Source organism: Balaenoptera musculus, chromosome 21 (genome assembly GCF_009873245.2).
Source record: "Balaenoptera musculus isolate JJ_BM4_2016_0621 chromosome 21, mBalMus1.pri.v3, whole genome shotgun sequence".
In the NCBI taxonomy this organism is placed as follows: Eukaryota; Metazoa; Chordata; class Mammalia; order Artiodactyla; family Balaenopteridae; genus Balaenoptera; species Balaenoptera musculus.
This window is the reverse complement of record NC_045805.1, coordinates 4,462,859-4,469,616: the sequence shown is the minus strand read 5'-3', so window position 1 is coordinate 4,469,616 and position 6,758 is coordinate 4,462,859.

Below are 6,758 nucleotides of genomic sequence, written 5' to 3'. Positions count from 1 at the left end.
AAGCTTGCCAGTCTCTTTGGCATACTTCTCAGTTGGCATACTTCTCCCAGATCTCTTTTCTTCACCATTTATACTTAAATAACTGGCAGGTGATATTGGCCAATCATATACTTCTCTCCTGGAACATTGAGGCTTAATTGTTACAATGAGGAGGTTAAAATGCTTACAATTGATGCATTTGATTGACATGTCCATCTAAGTGTGTATTGGTCCCAGCTATAGATGGCCGCATGTTCACATCTGGTCCGGGTATCTTTACGTTGCCTTAAATCCTGTGAGTGATCTTACATCCTTGCAACAACAGTTGCAATCACTTAAAGTTAGGCAGAGTTGCTTGTTTTATTCTTTAGACTTTTTTTTTTGGTCTCTTAAAAATCCCAACTAAAACAACTATTAAATAATAGGCACTAGACGAGATCAGAGGTAGGAGAGATTGCTCTAGGCTGGAGGGCTTTGGAAACATTTTCCCAAAAAAGAAATGTTTGATGTGGGACTTGAAATATGGGTAGAAACTGACTGTGTTAAATGAGGAAGGAATAACATTCAGTGATGGGGAAAGCCTGGTACCAACAACTGGAAGCTGAAAAATGGGTACTGCATTTGGAGGAAAGTAAGCAGAGAGAAATGATTTTGTTATAAATGCAAGAGTAGCAAAATAGTTTGAGAATGTACTTTTAAAATCTTGATGCCAGGTTTAAGAATTTAAGCTTTTTTTAATAGTACGTACCTTGTACATAAAACATTTGAAGATGCTAAGCCCAGGTTAGGCTGCAAAAGAGTGAAGACATAGTCAGAAAAGAAACAATTATTCTAATTACAGACTAATAAGAAGAATAACCATTCATTCATTTTTGGTTTTTACCTTTTGAGTTTTTAGTTTCAAATTACAGATAACCTGGTACATAAAATAGACATAATTTAAAAATTGATATTACAAATCTATAAATCCTAAATATAACTCGAGAAAATTAGATTTTTTGTTCTAAGAATAACAAAAAAAAAACCCTAAAAATTTTTAATGATTAATTGTTGAGATCTCTGAATAGGATTTGTGGAAAATGAAAATTAAGGCAAGAAATAAGTCACAAAATTACCAAATATATCTATAAAGGTTTTTGATAATTAAAAGAAATTTAGGTTGAGATTCTGATCATAAAGTAGAAGGAAATTGGATCCTCATATAAAATTAGATCAGTGTTGACATGCAATCCATATAATTCAGAATCCAAAATTTGGTGGAGTCTAAAATAACCACTGTGATTTCTATGTTAACTAAATTAACAGGGTAAATTATAGAGCAGCATTTTATTACTATGGTTGATGAAAAGTAAATGTTGCACTCAATCATCTAAATGTAATTTTGGCATTATGGCTTAGACAAAACATCTGGATTCCAATAGAAATTTTGTTTTCATTATCTGCACATAGTTTAACTCTTTTTAGATAATCTGTAGATATTTCTTTTCAAGTTTTTAGTCTACTGACTACTCTGGTTTTGGTAAATAAGAAAATAATGGAGCTTTGATATTGGGTACAATCAACATCTGTGCTGTCCAAAATGGTAGCCATTACCCATATGTTCCTACTGAGCTCTTGAACTGTGGCTAGTTTGAATTGAAATGTACTATAGGTGTAAAATGCACACTGACTTTTGAAGACTTATTAAGAAAAATTTTATATATACACAGGATAAAATATATATGGTTTGAAAACTATATTGATAAGTTTCACTTTTTACTTCTTACTGTGGTTGTTAGAAATATAAAATTCTGGCATGCGATGCATATATGACAACTGATCTAGAGTTTGAAACAATGAAATCATGGTAACTGTGGGAAAAAGGCCCTCTCTCTTCCAGATTCTCTGATCAAACCCCCCAGCAACCTAATTGTGTAAGCAAATTGCTTAATTGCAACCAATGATCTTCAGAGTTTCTGGCAAACATGTCTCCAAGTACTTCTAATTGCTGCTTATAGAGCTAGGACTTAGCAACGGCAGTTGGGTAGCTCAGAGAATATTGGGTACCTGTTAATGTACTAAGGATTTCCAGGCTCCTTCTCCATCCCGACCTATGGGGAGGAGGCATGCACTTACTTCCACAGCGGCTGGCCAGGGTCTGTGAGGCCTCTATGGAAGGGTAGACAAGAGCCCTGTCTTCACTCCTGAGATCGATTGAATAATGGATTCACATACTTGCTAAAGCATTGGCTTGCTTTTGGTTAAAAATGCCATCTTCAGTGACCGGTCTGTTTTAAATCAATACATAGATTTTATTTTTACTGCAGAGCATCAAAATCAATTTTTTGTTGCTGTTGTTTTTTTTAAAGATGCTTCACTTCATTTTCTCAGGGGATGGCCTAAGATTTCACACATCACCGTATGTATAGAACACATTATTTTTGAATAAATGCAACTTTGCAAGTATCAGTTATCAAATTTACAAGACTGTTTTCTACTGTGCTCTGCCTGTCAAATTTCTTAGTAATTCTCTTGCACCCCACAGTGAAAATGACCCATCATACAATCAGTTGATGGCATTCATTGAATTAGAATTAGGCTTATAATAAATCTCACATACTTTAAAGCACAATAATCAGGAGGCTATGTTACTTAATGTGCAACACTCCCATCTGGTGTACATTGGTAATGACTGGGTCTTCCAGTAGGAGTGCATAAGACGTGCCCTGTTGCCTGCACATCTAAACCAGGCAATGTATTTATAAGCTCAATTATTTTGCATTACGACTGAACATTTTCCAAAGAATTCTTTAAAGAATAAGCCTATATACGTTGAATATTTTGATTTTTAGACAGCTTTTTATCATTTTGTTCAACTTACCAAGTTTTACATTGTGTGATTGTGTAAGTAGGGAGTCCTTGCTGGTGCCATGTTAATGGAAACTTGTCCATATAGGGATGAAACCGTCTTTTTTAGGTTCCGTGGTAACTTGGAGTTACCAAATCATTTAGAAAAGCAAGCCATATATGTAACTATGAAACGTTCAAATTTTAGGTAGAAATAGTATGTCATTAATTATAAAATAAGAAATAAAGAATAAGTACTGTGACATAATTAAGACTCAGTGCCAAATGGTGTGATATTCCTAAAATCCATTGGTGATGCTTAAGCTGCTATTGATTTAAAGGAGAAAATGTCATCTTCTCAATTGCCTTTACTATTTTATCTTTTCCCACTGTATCTTTGTTACAAAAAACTGAATATGACTTTACCTTGTTGTAGAGCAGATCAAGAATGCCAATATGTGTACATCCACTCTTTTAGTTTCTATTCCCATATAGGTCATTACAGAGTATTGAGTAGAGTTCCCTGTGCTATACAGTAGGTTCTTATTTTACATGCAGTAGTGTGTATATGTCAATCCCAATCTCCCTATTTATCCCCCCTGCCCCGCCTTTCCCTCTTGGTAACCATAAGTTTGTTCTCTACATCTGTGTAACTGATTCACTTTGCTGTACAACAGAAACTAACACAACATTGTAAATCAACTATACTCCAATAAATATTATTTTAAAAAAAGAAGGTCAATATGATACCATCATTTAGGAAGTGTTCTCTAAAGCTCTCGATGAGGTACAAGAAATCAAAGGACTAAGTGACAGAATGCCAACTTAGACTCTATTGGTGGGTCCTAGATGTACTCTGTTTATAAGGTTCTTCTGTGGAAAGTTTAAGATCTTTTATACTAAATAATCTCCAAGATTTATGTATTGGTGGGAAAATTTTAGTACAGAATTAGAAATCTATGAAAACTGCTGATTTCAATCTGTTCCAAAAGACTGAGGAAGTCCAATGCCACAATGACATCAGGGTAACCTCCACGCCATTGTTCCTAGAACGTGGTCACTACTTTTCTAGCACATTCTCCTCTTTGACTCCTTTCCCAGTACAAACTGTCAGCATAATACTATAATGACACATTACCAAGACATGTATTAAGTGTTTTTCCTAGGTTAAGTATTTAATTCTCAAACCAACCTCATGGAATAGACACCCTAATTATCTCGTTTTTTCAGATGAAGGAAAAGGGCGAAGACAAAATTGTCTGGAGTAGGTAAGCAGCAAGTGGAGAAGTCAACCTTGGACCTGAAATGGGCCAGTCTAACTTCATGTACTCCACTGCCGTGCTCTATAGCTGCTCCCTGCCTTTCCAAGGATAGATCTTTAATTCACATTGCACTTCTTTCTGACGTACAATGTCTCTCCTCTCTCTTTACTACCCAACTGTTTCCTACCCTTTACTCGCTTGTAATTTTTCCTCAGAACTTTGCTGACACTATGTACCTCCCAAATTTCTTCCCTTATCATTACCAACTTAGCCTGATTGCTCTTGACTTTATTCTGACATTTGAAACAACTTCGCTAGGTCAGCCTCTTAATGTCTCCTTCTTGATTTCTTCAACAGTTCATTATACGACTTCTCTTTCCTTCTTAATACTGCGTTTATTTCTCAATTACCGGCTTCAACCAAAAGTATGTCTTGAAGTTTTCTCTTTAATCCTCTTCCTTGGTCACCCACTTTAATGGCTACAGCTCTTGTTTCTGTGACGCTGCTGCTTTGTCATCATGTGTCCTGCATTCTTACTGGATGTCAGTTCTAATATTTTGAATCTTCAAATGTTCACTTCCACTGGGACATTTATCTCCTCCGTTCCAGGGTTCATCTAGGGGTAAGATTTGACAAGAAGGCAGTCGTTGCAACACTACATTGCCAGATGAAAAGGCCTTGAACAGCACTTTCATAATCTCACCGCCCTCTTAAAATAAGAGCAACAACTATTTACTCTTTTCTATATGAACTTGTCTGGGTTTGCAGGCCTATCTTAATATGTCATTTTACTTATCACTCCCTCTCCACCAGGCTTCCCTCTGTCTCTTACATTTTAGGGTTCCCCTGTCCCTTATTCTCCTTTCTTTCTCCTGCCCCAGTGTCCAGACATAACATCAAGTCCTCACCGCTGCCCATGATTCCACGTTTTCTCCCTCTTTGTCACGGTGTTCAGTGTTCTTCTTACCTATCAAAGTTCTAGTAGATGCTGATGACAAACATGAAAACCAATATCCTCCATCAGGACATCCTTTCCCTTTGGCCCCTTTTCATCTTCATCTCCTGTGAATTGTTACATTGTCCCGGCACCTGGTGAAAGGGTGTAAAACCTGTGCGTGACAGTGAACGAGTGTTTTCACCAGGTGCAAGGGTTATAATTGTTTAACCCTTAGTGCAACACGCAAATTTCGTCTAATAAAATGCACCGTGATACCGTTTGTTTCCGTTCCCCACATAATGTAGCATTGCTAAGCACCCAACAGGCATTCAAACAAACACTTATTTTGATGGATCAATTCTTGGTCGTAGAATACATGTCCACATGTCTCAGAAAGTTGTGTAAGTTAGCCCCTTTTCTATGTGACCACAATAAGAATTCTGTTTTCTAAAATGATACATATTTTTAACTTTATTGGAGTATAGTTGATTTACAATGTTGTGTTAGTTTCAGGCATACAGCAAAGTGATTCAGTCATATATATACATATAATCATTCTTTTTTAGATTCTTTTCTCATATAGGTTATCTCAGAATATTGAATAGAGGTACCTGTGCTATACAGTAGGTCTTTGTTGGTTATCTATCTTATATATAGTAGTGTGTTCATGCCAAGGTCCTGATTTATCCTTCCCTACCACGTTTCCCCAACGTAACCATAAGTTTGTTTTCCATATCTGTAAGTCTGTTTCTGTTTTGCAAACAAGTTCTAAAATGAAACATGTTATTATGTTGGTTATTAAGTCCTAAAAGTATTTCAGCTAATTCTGATGACATTTGGGGATAATTTTTAAAAAGTTAATGAGTTATGAGAATTATTCGGGGACTAGAGAAGAAAATAACTGTATACAACATTCATGTCTCAATCTTAAATTAAAAAAATGAATACATGTGAATTTGCCCATCTAACCAGACTTGTATGAAGAAGGTCACTACTTTGGATTTTTCATTTACTTGTGACTTTCACTACCAAGTTTTCTCATAATAGGGTACAATGGGGGCTGTGTATAATTATCATCTTTTAACTTTCATCTACCCTTGATTGCTTGGCACCAGGGTCTTACTGTTACATATCTGCAGTGACATGTTCACATAACTCTGCTACCTATAGCTTTTTATACTAATCTGTTTGTTCTTGTCATTAGGAGGATCAATTAAGACAAAGATGTAGCTTTATGCTTTCCTTTATGTAAAAGCCCTGTGGTATATTGTGGCCCATCCAAAGATGCCTCTGATTATGTAACTGCATTTACTGAATAAAACCTGAGCCTAACTGTGAATGAGTGTTTTCACCAGGTGCAAGAGGCCATTTGTCAAAACTGACCTTTTCTGTGAAACAACTACAAATATTAGTTGATTCAAGTGTCAAAGCTCCATCATAAGATAAGGGTGTCAGCCAGGAAATTTCTCCTCATTTGATAATAGGTTTCAGAAAGAGTTACAAATGGATTTGACGTTTCTGTCTAAGATCGAAAACTTAGTGTGAAACGTGCCCAGAGCAATTTAGATGCCTACCTTTGAACCGAGTTATATATCACAGTTTTAGTTTCTTTGTAGATTGCTCATAAAATCATAACTCTTCGAGCAATATCTTGCTTTCACTTATCTTGTTTTAGTGCTAACAAAAATAAGGAATAACAAATCTTTTATTAAAAAAACCAAATTTCTCTATATGATACATTATTTTATAGCATC